General features: G+C 37.1%; 1 protein-coding gene across 1 annotated transcript in view; it reads right to left on the bottom strand.

Annotated features, from left to right (window-relative positions):
- Positions 1-5,277: 5,277 nt before the first annotated feature.
- LOC309627291 (uncharacterized protein) overlaps positions 5,278-19,558 on the bottom strand; it is a 297,871-nt gene continuing 283,590 nt past the window's right edge. Inside the window, exon 4 of the transcript XR_014243650.1 lies at positions 5,278-7,819. The gene's annotated coding sequence lies outside the window, so the exon portion shown is untranslated. The remainder of the gene's footprint in view (positions 7,820-19,558) is intronic.

Genomic DNA, 19,558 nt, shown 5'->3' with positions numbered 1-19,558 from the left:
TATTCTGACTCCAAAAATCACACAAAGATATTGTATTAATTTCCTGACTGCTATAACAAAGTACCACAAATTTGTTCAAAACAACAGAAATTTATTCTCTTAGAGTTATGGAGACTAGAAATCTAAAATCAAGGTTTTGACAGGGCTGTGCTCTCTTCAAAGTCTATAGAGAAAGAGGCTTCCTTGACTCTTCCAGCTTCTGGCAGCTCCAGGCATTCCTTGGCTTTCAGCTGCGGTACCTCAATTTCTGCCTCCATTGTCACATGGCATTCTCTCCAGGTGTCTGGGTCAAAATTTCCCTCTTCTTATAAGGATACCAATCATATTGAATTAGGGCCCTCCCTAATGACCTCATCTGAACTTGATTAGTTGTGGTATTCACCTTGGTGAAATGCAAAGATTTCTTAAGTGAAACAGAAAAAAATGATTCATAAAGAAAAATTAATAAATTAGACTTCATGAAATTTAAAAACTTCTGCAAAGGCAAGTCACAGATGGGGAGAAAATATTTGCAACAAATAGCTACAAAGGTCTTGGATCACAATATGTAAGGAGAACTCACGGTTCAATGATAATAAGAAAAAGGATCTAATAATAATGGACAATATATTTTAACAGTCACTTTAAAATAGAAGATATGCAAATGGCCAGATGCTCAACATCATTAATGTCACGAAATTGCACTTTAAAAATAGCAAGTTACCACAATATTTTCATTGGAATAGCTAAAATTAACAAGTCTGACAATGTCAAGTTTTGTCAAGGATGTGATGCACATTGCTTGTTGGTAACGAACATGTTACAACTACCTCAACAAAGAGTAGAAATTCACCCAAGGGAGATGAAAACATAGGTCCATACAAAGAACTAAACACTAATGTTCTTAGCAGCTTTATTCATAGTAGCCCAAAACTGAATAGAACCCACATGTATATCAGCAGGTCATGGGTCAAATTGTGTTATAGCCATACTATACATACTATTAGTATGTATTGTACTATGACTATTTATACTATTTCACTGTAAGAAAGAAATGAAATACTGGTATACTCAATACCATGGATAAAGCTCAAAAATATTACACTGAGTCACAAATCCAGTCCAAAATAATACATACTTTATGATTTCATTTTATGAAACAGACAAATGTAGCCTTTTGTAACAGAAAGCAGATCAATGATTATCTGTGGCCAGGTGAGGGTGGGGACCTAACTGCAAAGAGCACTAGGGAAATTTTTGAGGCAATAAAAACACCGTATAAAATTGTTTTGGTGGTTATTTCTGTGTATACACTTGTCAAAATTTGCCAACATGTACAGTTAAAGTTGCTTTGCTTTATTGTATTTAAACTATACCTAATTAAGTTGATTTTATAAAACTCTCACAAAATCTCAAATAAGAAATTTAAGTAGCAGTATTAGACCAAAGTGGTCAGAGCTGTCTTTTTCTCCATTTAGTCCTAGTAGCACATAAGGGCATTTTCCCATATGGTTGGGTATAGACCCTGACTACAATAGGTATGACTTATTCATATGAAATATTCAAAATTTGCATTAAAGCACACATATGTACTTACACACACTTTAAAAAATGTGAGAGCAGGCTAACTTTGTCAATGTTCTTCAGATGAGAAGTTCGATTTTAATAAACTGAATGAACATGTGTAGAAACAATTTGTTTCCTATGAGATGAGGGGAGATGAAGAGAACAGGGGATTTTGCTTGGGAGACTGTGGACAGAGTTAGTGGTATGACCGGGAATTACTGTAGAGCCAGTGAGTAAGTTTCTGCCTATGTTAGCTGGCAATGTAGAACCTTTGATGTTGGTTTAGAGCCTGCATCTTTGTCATAATGCTCCAAGTGAGTTGATATAAATGTGCATAACTCTTTGATGCTGTCTCCTGAGAACTCTACCTTCACAGAAATCACTCTCCCTCTCTTTTTTGTTCTTCCTCTCTGTACTTCCATACTCAGAATGCATGGTCACCCTATCTAGGTGTCCGAGCAGTCAAGGAAGCAACACCTTTTTTCCTATCTTTGCTACCAACTCTTTCTTACTTTTCTTTAAAGTGGTTTCTTAATGTCTGAAATGTAATTTACGTGGAAGAGGATCTCCCATGATCACTCACAATATTTTTAAAAACCCACACCTGGGTCTTTTCTATAAGCCCATTTTATTTTTCTAGCATCAACTCTCATGCAGCTGGTATTCTGGGCTCCTCTCCCTATATTAAGCAAATGGAGAATGCAGAAAGAAAAAAGTGTGAGAAGAACCACTTCAGACCTCTGTTCTGTCTCCCCACTGGTTCTCCTTTTCATTTGCCTCCACCTTTTCATACCTTCAGTTCTTTTTAGATTCCAAACTAGATGCCATCAATCTTCTTGTTTCTTTAGTGCATACTCCTTGCCCTCAACCTCACCTCACTGTTCTTGAAAATCCTCTTGACAACCACCCATGTAATCTGGTTTCCTGGGAGACAACCTTGCTTATTCCTTGAAAGCTTCAGTTACTCACATTTACACAGTGATTACCATTCTCACCTCTTATAGACTCTCTGTATACATTGGATTCAAGAAAGCACATAATAAGTCAAAGAAGTTTCTCCTTACTATACTCAATACATTCATAATTGTAATTAAAAGCATTTAGAAACAGCTATAACTATGGAATACCTTTGTCCTAATACCTTTCTCTTTCATTAACACTATAAGCATATCGGAAGAATAGAGTTAGTCATCACTTCTACTTTTCATTTTTTTGCAAAAACAGCGGATTTTCCTTCTTTATGTCCCTCTTCTCTGAGAAACTTTGATTTTGCTTGTGTTCTCTCTCTCATTTTTTTAAAAATGGATTTGTTTTCAGCAGAATTTCTCTTTGTTTGTATTAGTTCTAGTTTTACTGTCACTTGGGTTTAAAGAGTTTTCCAAGGGAACTTCTTAACAAATTTATTGGGGTTCAGAGCTGATGTTCACATTTTATTTTTCTTGGTTCTCTTGGAATCCGTTTTACTGATCTGCTCTGATCTCTTGGAATCAGTTTTACTTATCTGCTGTTTAGAAAGACTATAGTTACAGAAGTTGGGAGGGGGAAGTCCTTAAGATTAGTTAGCTAACATTTCTTGTTATAATATGAAAATTTTCTCAATCCTCAGCTTGTGGACAGAAAGCCATATTATAGCACAAAATCTGAGACATTATAGAAGCTCAGTAATATTTGTTGAATTGTCAATAGATATATTCACCATGTTCAATATGTTATCTTTACTGATCAAGATAGAGGATGCCTTGTCTCTAATTTGAAAGAGAGGTTTGTATTGAATACCTGTTATGTGAGAAAAATTACAGTAAACACGTGGGCTCTTCTATCATGTATCACTGATCAAAAGAGCTAAGAGAGTCTCTTAGCTTGACTTCCCCAGAAAGCAGAGCCAAAGCAAAAGACTAATGTGCAGCTATTTTATAAACTGCATCTCTGAACCATTCCTGTGGAGGAAAGGGAGAAAGTAGAACAGTCTATCCACTAGTTCTTGTAAGCCATTGGTAAGTTTTACCTCATGGCATTGTGCATACAGTGTATGGGAACTGAGCAGAGTCCCTTGGTATCACCTGCAAGGCAGCCCCGGGATAGGAGGACAGAGATACATACATGGAAGGGGTGGAAGATGGGGCATCATCTGGTTACATCTGTGTGTATTTGGTTAGAACACACAGAGAGCTGGAACAAGGATGCCAAGATGAGGATCTGAAGAGAAGGAAGATTGGTGTCTGATACAAAGGTCTTTGTTTCCTTTATTTCCTTCTGTAAACATACATGATCTAAACATATCCTAGTGGATATGAGACCCTGTGCGCTCAGTCTCTGCACTGGAGACAACTTCCTTCTTATTGGAATTATCTCCCTATTGGATATTGCTGATGGGATTTCTGCTACCAAAGGGTGATGCATGGGGGACATTGTAAGATGGATGGAGGGCCTCGTGGTCCATACCTGTAGAGGGGAGAATGTAGAGCATGCTTGGAAGTAAAATTCTTCTCTCCTTTGATTCCTTTCTTGGGAATAATATTTATGGAGTATTTGTGCCTTGTTACAAGGATCACTCACAAATGTGAGGGCTGTATATTACACACTTGGGAGTGGCCAAGAACAGCTGGTAATATAGCTGCCAACATTGTAACTGACAGAAAGAGGATGCTCTGAATCGGTGCCCTAGTGAAGATGTGCAAAGGGATAAAAATAAACTGAAAATAATGCTAAGAACAAGTCCTGGTTTACAGGTCACTACTGATTTCAGATTTCTTTTAAAACTGTTAGACGTAGATATTACTTTATTTACTTCAAGTATATTGCTATAAATTATTTCATTTTCAGCAAGGAAATTTGAGTAACAGAAAAATTAAACCCATTAGTTTTCTATTGACTTTAGTTTTGTCTCAGGGCTAGAATCCAGTCAGATTTTGCCTTTTTGAAGGAAGTAGAGCTCCATTATGAAAGCTATGAGTGGGTTTTCCAGGAAAATGCACTTTGCACATGTAACCTTATGCATATGGGTGCATGTACACAAGTTTGCATAAAATTTCAGACCCTTGAAATCTTTCTCTAATAAGGGCAGAAACAGAAAGATAATCTTACATGGTCTGTTATGAAACTGTGAATAAGAATTAACTTTAAGCAAACCTACTTCCCAAGTCGAATTTCATGCTTACTTTCCATCAAATTAGGTAAATTATACATGGTGCTATTTATTTTTTTCTCATTTTCAGGAAATTACTAAATTTTGAATGCATTTTTTCTCTTTATGGGTAAATTAATGTAGTTAAGAGGAAAACCACAAAATATGAGAAATTCAGGTAGGATATGATGTATGATAAAAGGTTAGTAGAGCTGGGAATTTCCCAATCTGGAGAAAAGAAGGCTAAGGGGAGACATGTTAGCCTCTGAAAATATGTTAAGGGATATTCCCAGGAGGACAGGGACCAATTCTCATTAGTCAGTGAGAGCAGAGCAGGAAGTAATGGGCTTAAACTGCACCTGGGAAATTTAAGTTAAATATAAGAAAACTTTTTAACCATGAGAACAATTAAGCAACGATGCAAATTATCAAGGGAAATAATGAATTCACCTTTACTAATAATATTCAAAGTAGCACTTGACACTCATACATCAGGTATAAATTAGGAATAATAAAAATCAATTCTACCAACATTCTGGGAATAGATTAGATGATCCAAGAGGGAATACTTCTCAAAATCCCCACCATGTACAAAAATAGACTCAATGGAAAGAACAACTTTTAAAATATGTAAGATGAACAAAATATTCTACAAATAGTTATTTGTTTACTACCATGTGCAAAGCTCAAATTTAGCCTCTATGGAGGAAATAAAGATAAATCCTAAATGACTCAAGCCCTCAAGTTGCTTATTTGGTAGTAAATTGGTACCCCCAATTTTTTTAAATTACATATCTTTATTAAGAAAAATACTTTGAGCACTCAACCCTAATGAAAATATATTAATTTATTTATAGATATAACATATACACAGTAAAAAATAAGTATAATATAAACTAAAAAGGGTAAAATAAAGATGAAATAAATCTTATTTTAAAAATATTTTGCCAATAGTTGTACCCTTATCTATCATTAACTTGTTATTTAAAGCCACGATAATCAATTAGATCAGTTTCATATTTAACAATGATAATTGTTACTCTTTATATAAAATCAACTTCTTCATAAGGTTAAGGTTCTTGGCTGGCTTCTTGTCACATCTAATTAAACTGTCGTTATTATTACCTTGTACAGTGGCCAAAAAAGAACTCATCCTGGGTATAGGAGAACTGTCAGCTCTGCTAATATAGATTGTTTTTTATGCTTCAATTTAGTGTAACTTGCAATCTGTGATTTTTCTACAAGAATTTTTTTAAGGTTCTTGTCCCTTATATGAGGTTTATTTCATTGGAACTAGATAATACAATTCATAAAGCTACTTAATTGTTGACTGTAATATATATCAATATTTTAAGCAAAAATGCATTCATGAAGGGATCCCTATCAACTCTTATCTGAGTTGGGCAGATTCCTTTCTTTCCTCAGGACCTCATGTTCTGTAGGTGACTTTTGACCTTAGAATCTGTGCAATGAGGGATGGCACAACCATCAATTTATATATTGTAGTATTCGTAAAACTTAATTATGTTTACAGGTAAAATAATAGAAATAGACTACTGCTTCCAGAATTATAGGAAGACTAGACTATAGGAAGACTATAATAATAGACTAGATTATTCTAAAAGCCTTCTGGTGTAAATCAATTTAGATTTTAAATGAACATACTTTTAAATGCATTGATAAACTCACAGGAACATTTTTTAAATCCCCAAGGATTTTCCCCCTCAATAAAGTAAAAACTAGAAAAAAATATTTAGATTTTATGTACAATAGAAATATATTTTCCAGTAATGAGGGACTTCATTACAAATTTACCCCATCAAGTAAAAAAAAAAAAACTTCTAAAGGATGCATATAATAGAAAAGAAAAATGACCATAGAAGATCTGAAGTGTAAGGAATAATAGTGAAAAAAGGTATTAGTGAGTATGCCAACAAATGTAGACATACATTGTATAAAAAAAAGAAATGGTTATGTCCAATGTATGAGGTTAAGATTAACTAGAAAGCAAGAGAGAACTAAAATACTAGACAGTAATATAAGGTAATTTTCAATGGAGGCAATCGGAGTTAAAGTATGAAAGTTGAAATATTCTAAAGTCTTTATATTGTCTGGCAAGAGGAATAATAAAAGGATTTTTTAAATGTTAAGAATACAAGGTAAATTTTCAAAGATAACCACCAAGAACATAGAGTCAAATGGTGTAATGAAATTTTAAAAAATCAATGCAATCAAAGCAGAAGAAAGAGGAAATGAGACAAAGGTAACATAAAAAAGTAGGACAGATGAAAAACACAAAATAAGAAAGTAGAAAAAAATGTACCAGCAATCACAATAAATGTAAGTGAACAAAGTATTAAACTCATTAATGAAAATGGTAATATTTCTAGATTGCATAAAATACCAACATATAGCAAAAACTGTTTTCCAAGGACACACCTAAAACATAAAGGTAAGCAAATATTTTAATGTAAAAGATGGGGAAAAAGGCAAAACTAGCCTGAAAAATTTAGATAAGAATAATTCAGGATTTTATGTCAAAAGCAATACCAAGGTGGAAAGGACTCACTAGACAGTGATAAAGTTCCAGTTCGCTTGGAACATGTAGCAATTCTAAACCTGTGTACACCTGATGAAATAGCCTTGAACATATAAGGTAAAACTTGACAGAACTAAAAGGAGACATGAACAAATCCACTATCAGAATGGGAGATTTACACATCTCTCACATTATAGGATATTATTTATTTTTGAATAACACAACAGTTTTAGTGAATTTATAAAGAACTCTGCACTCAATAATTATAGAATATCCATTCTTCTTCAAGTACCATGAAAAAAATACAGATTTCAAATGATACACTCTGTGAACATTAGACAATGAAATTAAGCTAGGAGGTGAAAGCCCTCTTAAACATTTTGGGAAAAGAACTTCATAAATAACAATGAAGGAATCTTAATAGGAGTTTGGAAACATTTAGGATGGATAATAACAAAAACACTTGTGTCAGTTTGAGTCCTCTGAGAAGCAGACACCAATACAGAATGAGATGTACATGAGTTATTTTGGGGAGATGCCCTTGAAGAATAAAGAGGGACGGGGAAGGAGTAGGCCACCAGAGCCTTCAGACTGTGATGCAGGACTGACGTCTGTGAAAAGACAAAAGAAAGGAGGATTAGGAGGGAAGAACTTCACACAGTCGCAGTTCTGAGAAAACCTCAGCCAAGCTGATGGGAGTCCCCAAGTCAAGGCTGCCCATTGAAAGAGTCCCATATCCAGCAAATGAGGCCCTGCTCTGGCACCCTAGCTGTGCTTGGTCCTTGGCTCTGAGCAGCCTGGGAGGGTATCAGATGGTGCAGCAGCTGCCGTTCAGCCGTGTTGTCATAGCACAGCCTTTCGAAGGAGAGACAAGCAGCGCACCTCCACGGTCACCACCACACAAGCATATGCACCGACACTTCTGGAATAGAGTTAGACCACATTTTGAGAGAAATGTATGGCAGTAAGTACTTATATTAGAATAAAATCTTAAAATTAATGAGCTTTGTGTTCACCGTAAGATAGAAAAAATGTCAATAGAATAACCCCAAAGAAAATAGGAGCAAGGAAACAGTAAAGATGAAAGCATAAATTAATGTGATATAAACCAAAAAAAAAAATATGGAATACACATGTTAAAAATAAATTGTTGAAACATTTAGTGAAATATATAAACCATTGGCAAAATGGATCATGAAAAAAAAGCATAAAATATTAACATGAAAAGGAACATAATTGTAGTTACAGTAAACAGTTAAAATGATAAAGGAATAATATGAACAATGTGAATTATAAATAGAAAACCTTAGATAAAATGGATAAAATTACTAGAAAAATATACCAAAAGTGACTCAGAAGAACAGGAATACCAAATAACCCTAACTAATCTAGAAATTAAATCAGTATTTTAAAGTCTTCTTACCAAGAAAATACCAAGGCCAACTGATTTTTATGTGAGTTCTGCCAAACATTTAGGGATATGATCATTCCCAATAAATAAAAATTCTTCTAGAAAATATAAAATGGCAAGCACTTCCTACCTCATTTTACATAAGCATGTATAAAATTATAAATGTCTATTATATATAACATAATACTTATATATAAATATTTGTATATACATAGTATAAACTTTAGTACCCAAACGCAGTAAAAAAAAAAAAGTATAGAAAATTATAAAGCTAACTCATTGATGAATATAGATGTTAAAATCTCATCATTTGTACACATCCAAACGTATGTGTCTCATTAAGCATAAGTAGAAAACCAACTTAGAAACTGCACGCAGCATGATATAATTTTAGAAAGTTCAAAACACAAAAGTAAGCACTGTATTGCTTAGAAATGCATGGATTCATTCACGAGATCATTTAGAATCGAGACTACCTGTGCATGGAAGGGAGGAGAATGAGGTCTCTGTGGGTACATGGCAGAGATTCAGTGTTATTAGTAATGTTCTCTGTAGTAAGCTGGATGGTGACTCTTTGAAATTATTTTTGTAGTATAAGATACTTTTAGAGGTGGAAAGGACCTCTGAAATAAACAAGTCTGGTTTCTCATTTTACTAGTCAACAAACCAGGCTAGATATTTCTAAGTGCTTTACATACAGTCACACAAAATCATGTGACTCTTTACTCACGTTCTTTTCATCATAAAACACTTATAGAAGTTGAATGATTTTTCTGTCTGGATTTTTTTGGTCCATTTAAGCTGTCATTAGGTATGAAATCCTTATGCCAAACATTAAATAACCCATTACTTGGCATTCACATTTTAATATTTGTTTCAATCATTTACTTTACATATGGTATGAGAAATTATTTTTAAATAGGGAAATATAAATAGCTATCATTTATTAATTGCTCCCTATGTGTTTATCACTGTGATAAATTCTTTTTTTTAATTAATTTATTTAATTTTTTAATTTTTGGCTGCATTTGGTCTTCACTGCTGCGTGCGGGCTTTCTCAAGTTGAGGTGAGTGAGGACGACACTTCATTGCAGTGTGCAGGCTTCTCATTGCAGTGACTTCTCTTGTTGCAGAGCACGGGCTCTAGAGCATGCTGGCTCAGTAGTTGTGGCTCGTGGGCTCTAGAGTGCAGGCTCAGTAGTTATGGTGCATGGGCTTAGTTGCTCCGCAACCTGTGGGATCTTCCTGGACCAGGGTTCAAACCTGTGTACCCTGCATTTGCAGGCAGATTCTTAACCACTGCACCATCAGGAAAGCCCTGTTATAAATTCTTTATAAATATTATTGACTAATTTGATGTCTGGTTTTATCAAATTTAGAGTCAAACTTTATTCTTGGGGACCATTTTCCTGATTGCATCATTATTAGCTGTAATATAGTGACTTAATTTGCAGAAACACTTAGGGGGGTGAGGACAGTTTTCCTAGAGGAATACAATGAGAAGAAGTCAGCTAGGTAAGAAACGGAATTGAAGGTGGCAGAGGAACAGGTTGCACAGGAGAGGAAGAGAGATGCTCTAGGGGATAATGGACCCTGCAAGTAGGAGGACAATGGAGTCCTTATATCCTAAGTGTAATGAAACAGAAACAGCAGAAAAGCTATGGACCCTGAACAGCAAATGTAGGCTAGGTACAGGGAGATCTTTTTAGAAATCTTGAGGTCCAGTTGTAAGGGATGTGCTACTTAGCTCTCCATTCCAACCCCAATGCCTATGACCCCAGAGGGGCAGCATTACTTGTGGGGACCCCTAAAGGAACTTGTTTTTTTTGTTTTTTTTTTTAAATCAGTCTATAGAGTAACATCTCTGAGATGGAATTTCAAATGAGTTGTAATTCTTAACTGCCTGCTTTGGTGGGTTGAGTTTCACACCCACAAAGGAGTGATTAGCACATACTATGAAAGCCATGGGAGACAATGAACATGTGACATGAGAGTGGAGGGTACCAGTGGCTGCAACCTAAGGGACAGCAGCATTTAAAAGAACAGAGGGAGCGGCACCTGCAACTGCAGCTGAAAGCACACCCATGGAGACAAGGGGGAAACCTGACAAGTGTGGAGTTATATAAATCAAGGAGAGGTGGAGGATTTCAAGAAGTTAGGGTGAAGTCAGCAGGGCCAAACACTGCTGAGGATTTAATGAAGATAAAGGCTGAGATGTTCACACTGGATTTCATGACAATGAGGTCACTGGTTTCGTTGGAGTTGTTGGGAAAAACAGATGGCAACATGTAAAGGAGTGACCACTCAGTGAGGAAGAGGAGACAGCCAGGGTGCATGACAGTTTCGAGATGTTTGCTTCTGAACAGGTGATAGAGATAGGACAGCGATTGAAAGCAGATGTGAGCAGGAGGAAAGGTTTCCTTTGTTTTCAATTTTATTGAAATATAGTTGATTTACAATGTTGTATTAGTTTCAGGTGTGTAGAAAAGTGATTCAGTTATACATATACATATACATATACCCACTCTTTTTTAGATTCTTTTCCCATATAGGACATTACAGAGTATTGAGTAGAGTTTTCTGTGCTATACAGTAGGTCCTCGTTGGTTATCTATTCCTTTGGAATGAGTGAGAGTAGATAAAGAAGATGTGGTACATATCGTGTTGGCCAAAAAGGTCATTTGGGTTTTTCCGTAAGATGTTTTGGCCAACCCAGTATATACAATGGAATATTACTCAGCTGTTAAAAAGAATGAAATAATGCCATTTGCAGCAACATGGATGGACCTGGAGATTATCATATTAAGAGGAGTAAGTCTGAGAGAAAAAGACATATATCACACAATATTGCTTATATGTGGAATCTAGAAAAAATGATACAAATGAACTTATTTACAAAACAGAAACAGACTCAAAGACTTAGAGAATGAACTTATGGTTACCAGGGGGGAAGAGTGGGAGGAGGGATAGACTGGTAGTTTGGGACTGATATATACACACTACTATATTTAAAAAAGATAACCAACAAGGACCTACTATATAGCACAGGAAACTCTGCTCAATATTCTGTAATAACCTAAATGGGAAAAGAATTTGAAAAAGAATAGATACATGTATATGTATGACTGAATCACTTTGCTGTACACCTGAAACTAACACAACAATGTTAATCAACTATACTCCAATATAAGATAAAAATTAGAAAAAGAGAGTGGAGTGTGTTAAGTACCAATGGGGAGTGGACAGAGCAAATAGATGGGAGTGACTGATGGAGAGAAATTACAGAGAGTGTGGGAAGGGACAGAGCCAGAAGAGAAGTGCAGGGACTAACCATAGCTAGGAGGAGGTTTGTCTGTGACTTTAATGGCAGAAAGGAAGGATAAAATAGTTTTTTTCTGATAGCTTCTATTTTCTCCGTGAAGAAGGAGGCAAGGCCATCATCTCCTGTGAGTTGGAAGGAGAAGGTTGGAGACCTGAGGACCGTGGCTCTAACCAGTGGGTCTTACCCTTGTGTACACATTGGAATCACATGGAGAGTTGTCAAAACTCCCAGACTGTACCTTAGGCAAATTAAATCCGAATATGTGAGGAGGGGAACCCAGAATCAGTACTTTAAATAACTTCCCAGATGCTTATTATCTGCTACCGAGGCTGAGAACACTGCTGTAAATCCTGACTGTGTTAGAATCATTTGGGGAAATTTGAAAATTACCGATGCCTCAATCTTGCCACCAGAGGATCTGATTTCATTGGTTTGGGGTGAGGCCCAGGTACCAGGATTTGAAAAAAGCTCCCCAGGATTCTAATGGTAGCCAGGGTTGAGAATCCCTGATGTAAGTGGTGGTCAGGCAGTGTTGAGGACTCAACACAGATTGGAAACCTCAGGTCTATAACAACAGCAGCTTACAGAATTGAGTGATGCCCGTGGCACTCGGCAGTCCTGATACAGAATGGAAGGATGGAAAGTTGGATTCTTCTGAACCCAGGGTTTTGTTAGTTGTTACTTTCTTGGAAGGAAAAATAGAGAACGAGACTTGTAGATTTTTGACAACAGAAGGATTTTTGGAAAGTTTTATTGAATTATAGTTGATTTACAATGTTGTGTTTAATTTCTGCTGTACAGCAAAAGTTGTACATATATATTCTTTTACACATTCTTTTCCATTATGGTTTATCACAGGACATTGAATATAGTTCCCTGTGCTATACAGTAGGACCATCCTGTATATAATAGTTTGCATATGCTAATCCCAAACTCCCAATCTGTCCCTCCCCAGCCCTCCTCTCCCCATTGGTAACCACAAGTCTGTTCTCTATATTGACAACAGAAAGATTTATATAATGGATTAAGAAATGTAAGCTTAATAGGGAAGGAGGTAAAGAGATGAGGGTGTCCATAAGAAAGAAAGAAAAAAGGATCCTGAGGCAGGAGCTTCCTATGAGGTTGAAGAACAAATGTAGACAAGCCACTGTGTGAAAGAGCCGGTAATAATTGTGGAGGATAATCTAAAATTGATTAAGTTTCTGAACTTTTTCTTTGTTGTTTATTGACATCACTGACATAAGCGTACGCTAATGTCAGTAGTTATGCAAAAATGAATGAACTGATGAGTATTAGAGATGATCCTTATATAAAACACCGTGCCATTTTAGGATAATATAGAGTAGCCACGGAGTCTTACATTTCTGTGTGTATTTTGGAAGTGTTGACTCGTATTTGGCCTTGGCATTTAGAAGTGGCAGTTATGACAGATGCCTGATTCTGATGCTGTTTTAAGAGACTGACCTCCTTTACGATCCTGCCATTTGCAACAACGTGGATGAACCTGGGGGACATTATGTTAAGTAAAATAAACCAGGCACAGAAAGGAAAAATCCTGCATTGTCTCACATGTAGAACCTAACAAAGTTGAATACATAGAAGCAGAAAGTAGAACAGTGGTTATCAGGGGCCACTGATGGGGGTCATGGGGAGATGTTGGTAGAAGGATACAAAGTTGCAGTTATGTAGGATAAATAAGACCAGAGATCCAGTGTGCAGCATGGTGACTATAGTTAACCATACCATGTTGAATACAGGAAATTTGCTAAGAGGGTACATTTCATGTGCTTATATCACACACAAAAATGGAAAGTATGTGAGGAGAAGATGTTAATTGGTTTGAAAGTAGTGATCCTTTCACTGTGTATAGCAAATCATCATGAGGCCTTAAATATGTACAATTTTTTTAAACAATGAAATTTAAAACAAAACAAAAAAGATGTTGGCTTCCTTTATATAAACTCACACAGAAATCTCCAAGGCTTAAGATCTCTCTGAAGAGGTCTCTCTGTAGAAGTCTCTCTGTGGCCTTAAATAAGGCATTTAGTTGGACCACCCCTCCTCACTGTGTACCCTTCTTTTTGAGGGTGCCTCATCTTGATAAACTGCCTCGATCATGTGTGGCTTTTAAGGATAGGGTTGCTATCTTGTTTTCACTTCAGCTTAAATGATGACATTATTTTCTTTTTGAATATTTTTTATACAACAGGTTCTTATTATCTATTTTATACATATTAGTGTATATATGTCAATCCCAATCTCCCAGTTCATCCTACCCACCCCCCGCCCCGCTTTCCCCCCTTGGTGTCCATACGTTTGCCCTCTACATCTGTGTCTCTATTTCTGCCCTGTAAACCGGTTCATCTGTACCATTTTTCTATATTCCACATATATGCATTCATATACGATATTTGTTTTTCTCTTTCTGACTCACTTCACCCTGTATGACAGTCTCTAGGGATGACACTATTTTTTTCCCAAAGGTTAATGAAACAGACAAAACCTTCAGGTAATAAAGGAGAAAAGAAAAAAAAAAAAAACGTAGAAAATAAAAAAGTAAAAAAAAAAAAAAAAATTAATGTTTCCAAAGCCCAAGTTTCAAATTCTACAATAATTGAATTCAAAAATGTTGAAGAGATTTGCTGGTCTTGATTTCCTCCCTGCTTCTTCCAGCGCTTACATGGTGTATTTGACTTTATTTCCTGCCACATGGAAGAAGTTTTTAGGGAACTTGTATCTTTCTGAAGCAAGTCTTCAGTGTTTCCTGTAGTCCTGCTGCCATTTTGGGGCTCCTCGGTTCTGTTGGGTTTGTACTCTTACAGGGTCAGTGGGAGGGTCATAGAGAGATGTACCTAATTTTGGAGTAGGTCCTTCTATTGCCCAGTCACCAGGGAGTACGTTTATTCATTATAGATCAACTGAATATATGTATTATACAAATTTAATTCATCTATATTAATAATAACAGCTAATACTTGTTGAGCATGACTGTATCAGACACAACTCTAGATACTACCATGTAATCTTTATAACAACCCTTTCCTTTACAGATGAGGATGCTGAGATAAATGAGTTTCTCAAGGTCATACAGATGATACATGGTTAAATTCTATTTTTGATTTGAAAATTAAAGGATCTTTCAGATAAGATGGTTAACTAACCAAGGCTGTTGGCTCCCTCTTCAAATCCAATATGGGAAATGTCAAGGTGTTATAAGAAGATGGGGATTCCTCAAGAAACCCTTGAGGAGATATAATGCAGTTTCATCTAAGCTTGGGATTAAAAATCAGTCTAGCGTGAGGAAGGTCAGCATCATAGATTGTGACAGGCTGGTAAAGTTTACTCTAGGTAGGCCTGTTATCCCCTGCCCCACATTTCCCTGAGGAATTTCCCCTTGCCATCATCACTGCAAAGCAGACAAAGCAAAATTTCTTGGCTAAGGTGCAAGATATCAGCTAGAGGGTTTAATGCCATTTCTTGTGTTAAATCTATACATTCATGAATTACTGAATATCAGAGCCAGGTCTCTAATTAAGGAACTATGCTTCCTATTCCTACCTTTCCCGGCTAGCCTAGCTTTCCCAGCTGGAAAAGAATCTACAACAAGGCTTGACTGGGGGTAGTGCATTTTGGGAAGTGATTTCCTGAGGCTGTAACATTCTTGCACTTCCAAGCTGTGCTTGTGTTAATACCTAGTGGGCCTCTTTAAACACTACCTTGGAGGCCTTCTGACCTTCACAGCATGACCTGAGTTTATAATTAGCTAATCTGAGGTTGTCTATTCTTTTTTCAAGGTTCTTAAGAAGTTAACAAAAGGGTTGGTAATGGGACATTATGTCCCTTTCACTTCCAGACTGCTCTCTTGCGGGGGGTGAGGGGGGCTGGCAGTTCCCAAAAGTGTCCCATGCTGCTGAGGAGTCACTGAAGCCCCAGAGCCTAAAGCAAGTGATATTTGGAGTCGTTGAGACAAGGTGCTGTCAGGATTGATTCTGTGTTTCTGGTTATGGCAGTGAAGGCTAACGTACAAGATAGGCCAAGGGAAGGGCGCAAGAGAAGTCCAGTACATGCTTATTAAATACAGTCCTCCATTCTGGATACTGCTGCAAGTGCTCCAATATACCTGTTTTGTCATAGAACATCAGAACAGAAAAGAACTTTAGGGATTTTCCTTCACCTCGGGATCTCCTGGCGTGGGACTCTGTAGTACATCAGTGGTCCATATTTGACTAGTAGCAACATATCAAGATAATCCGTTGATGAACTGGGTCCACATGTTTTTCTCTTCTGCCATTTGGGTTATAACATTGGCAACACCCCCAAGAGGCCTTAGGCCTTAGTTGAGGGAAAGTGTTGGTTGAACAAAAGTAGGAGAAATAAGATTCTGGGCCTTACGCTCATAGAATTTCCTTGTACTCTCTGGACCTGCTTGTACACAATCCACCTAACCATCACTGCCTCATTTACCCAAACTTATGGCTCAATGGTTGGGATAATATTCAGCTAAGAATAGATAGCTTTGGTGGCATATTCACTGTGCTCCGTGGTCAAGGTGTTCTGTCTCTACTAATGCTTGGTAGCAAACCAGGAACTGCTTTTCAGATGGAGAAGAGTTCTCTGCATTAAGACTCAACTAATGGAACTTACCAGACCCCACATTCAAACTCGAAACCCACCAGAGACACCTCTAGAATCATTGGATCCACTGTATCTTATGGCCCGTTGGTCAGGGCAGCTTGCACTGGAGTGAGGAACTTCTGTAATGCCATCTTTTGCTCTGAAATCTACTCAAAACTGGCAACCTTCTGTGTCCTCAGGTAAATGGGTTTGAGGAGTATTCCCAAGCACAGTGTACACTGACTCCAGCATCAAAATAGGCTTACTAGATGCTGTACATCTATCCTGGTAGTGAAGGTGCAAGGTCCAACACCTTGTCCGTTGCCTTACAGGATTAGGTTAGGGTTTGGGGATGCCTTGGCTTGCCCCAGACCTTTTGACCCCTAAACTTTTGTTGATGTGGCAGGCTTAGAGGTGTAGATTCTTTGGTCTCACATTAAAAAAAAATCATTCTGTTATTTCTTTTTTCTGAGGCTTATGGCTCCTTCCTCAATCCTCTCTAAGGCAGAGGATATCTCTATATTATTTATTGTAGACCAAGCTTCAGGGTGCCATCCTAGCAGCATACTGAGACTGGTTCTAGGTTTCTTTGCTAGAATGTTAAATCCTAAAACATGAATGCTTTGATGTCAATAGATTTTCTTTCATGCAGCATTACAATCTAACCTCCTGGTATGAAATTCCCCAATCTCAGATCTTGGAATACTATTGATTTTTCTATCATGTCTTTGATATTGGTATATAAAAGTTATATAACCCCTGCAATTCAGTCTGCTTACAATTAAATGCAGGGCTCAGATTGGAGCAAAGTCTGCTTTGCAGATGCAGAAGACAAGAGCCCAAATACTTCCTTGGGATTCTTATGACTTATATAGCTTCTCAACTAAATTTTGGTGCTAGCCTCAATAATGGTGAGGGTACAGCATGCTAAGGGTTATCAGGACTTCACCTGCTACTACAATGATGAGGTCTTTATCTCAGTGTGTTTGGTGAATGATTCCATTCCAAAATCCCACCCTGAAGGTCTGCTTTCCAGACTTGTTTCTAAGTCTGTGATCTATCAGCAAAACATAGCATGAGACAAGGGCTTGTGTTCAGGTAGCTTAATTTGGGAAGTGATCCCAAGGAACAGGAGTGGTGGTTTAGGAAGTATGAAATGGGGAAGAGGGAAAGCCAGTAAAGATGCAGGCTTGAGTTGGTCACCACTGAGGGGAACTGGGGTTTCATCCTAGCAGGACCCTCTGAGAAGCCCTATAGCATCACCTCAGAAATGTTTACTTGAGGGATAGAAGAAGGGGAGTTTTGTCCATTGGATCTTGTCCTTCATTGATGAAAGTTTTCCTCATTGGGTTTTGACTTCCTTGCACTCCCAGGCTGCCCATGTGTGAGTGCTGGTGGGTTTCCTGAGGAGTCCGTGTTGTGCAGTGAGGTTACAACTGAGGGAAGCCGGTTGCTGCACTGACTGGAGTGAAAGCTGGGCTGAGAAGCTGTAACTTGGGCACAAGAAGTGACCAACCATACTCCTTTCTTTTTTCTAGTGCTTTCCTCAAGTCTGGTCTTGCATTTTGGATTCTACTCCAGGTGCCTCATCAATCTGTTTCTGTCATAGAATCATAAAACCTGAGAGCAGAAAGGAACCTCAGGGAACTTTATGAGAGTCCTATTATCCAGATGATGTTACTGAGGTACAAAAAAAGTTCAAGAATTTGGGCAAGTCTCACAGCAAATCTGCTACAATTAGCCTTGGAACTCCAAACTCTTGGTTACCTGTATCTGGTACCTTGAAACTGAACTTCTTGGAGTCCAGGAGGTCATATAATTGCTAGTATGTAAATGATCTTAACATTCATCTGTGTTCTCTGAGAATAACTTCAGTAATGCTTCTTATATTTATCCAGTACTTTACATTCTGCCAAGCAATTTCATGCATGTCAGTCCATTTAATCCTCACAGGAACCCTAGGAGAGCTGTGTTATTGTTACTTCATAGATTAAGAAACAGAAGTTTAAAGATTCAGTCACTTGTCTGCTTATGGTCTCAGTTAGAAAATAGAATGTTCTCTTCTGAAATAGTTGGGATTCTGTCCTCCGAATTTATTTATTACAAGCCATGGGAAAATGCTTTATAAATGCTAAAGGGGTACACGTATATAAAATCATGCTATCATCAAGCAATCTTTAATATATTGTGGAAATGTGTGAAGTTCAAATATAATCACACACACAGAGAAAAATAATTAACTTAAAATATATAAGCTCCAGGTGTCATGCACAAAATAATTATTGTTTATGGTATTCATTCATTCATTCGTTCAATAAAAATTACTGAGCACTTATTGTATGCCAGGCATTTTTACAGCATTGCAGATTATAGTCAAAACAGATAAAGCCTTGCTTTCAGGGAGCATATTATTTATATTAAAATCCACATAATTTGTTATTTGTACCTATGGCTAGAACTCAAACTGACCCCTTGGGTAGTGTGATGTGCTTATTAAGCAAAGCACAAAAGAAGAAGTCACTTAGTGCCTAGAACAGAGAGGTGAGTTGGAATACACATTCTTTACGTTGTAGGTGAATTTCAAAATTGTTTCTCTGTGAGTAGGGAGATCAACAGGAGGAAAGGAGAAGCAAAGAACTTCTGCTTCCGCTAAGAGTTTCCTTACTCACTGGTACCATTTTCACTTACGTAAAATTATCATACCCTCATCTCCATTCCTCTTAGACCAAGTTCCCAATTCCGCTCTGCCACCAATAAAAGCATTGTCCTCATTTCTAACTTTCAACACTTGCCTGCTACTTCTGCCAGCTTGTGGTTACCTATGGAAGGCATTTTATGGACTGCAAATGCCTGGCTTAAGAAACTTTTCCCCCCCAAATATGCATAGCAAAACTGATGGTAACATATGGCCCTATATTTTTTCCCTTCTTGCCAGTTCACTAAAATAAATTTACTTTCAATTTACATATTCTTGTCTACATTTCAGAGCTTTAAAATATATTT

The sequence above is a fragment of the Balaenoptera borealis genome (genome assembly GCF_965194805.1).
Source record: "Balaenoptera borealis genome assembly, chromosome: 4".
Taxonomy (NCBI): Eukaryota; Metazoa; Chordata; class Mammalia; order Artiodactyla; family Balaenopteridae; genus Balaenoptera; species Balaenoptera borealis.
Note: the sequence above shows the minus strand (reverse complement) of the source record. Positions and strands in the feature narration are given on the sequence as shown.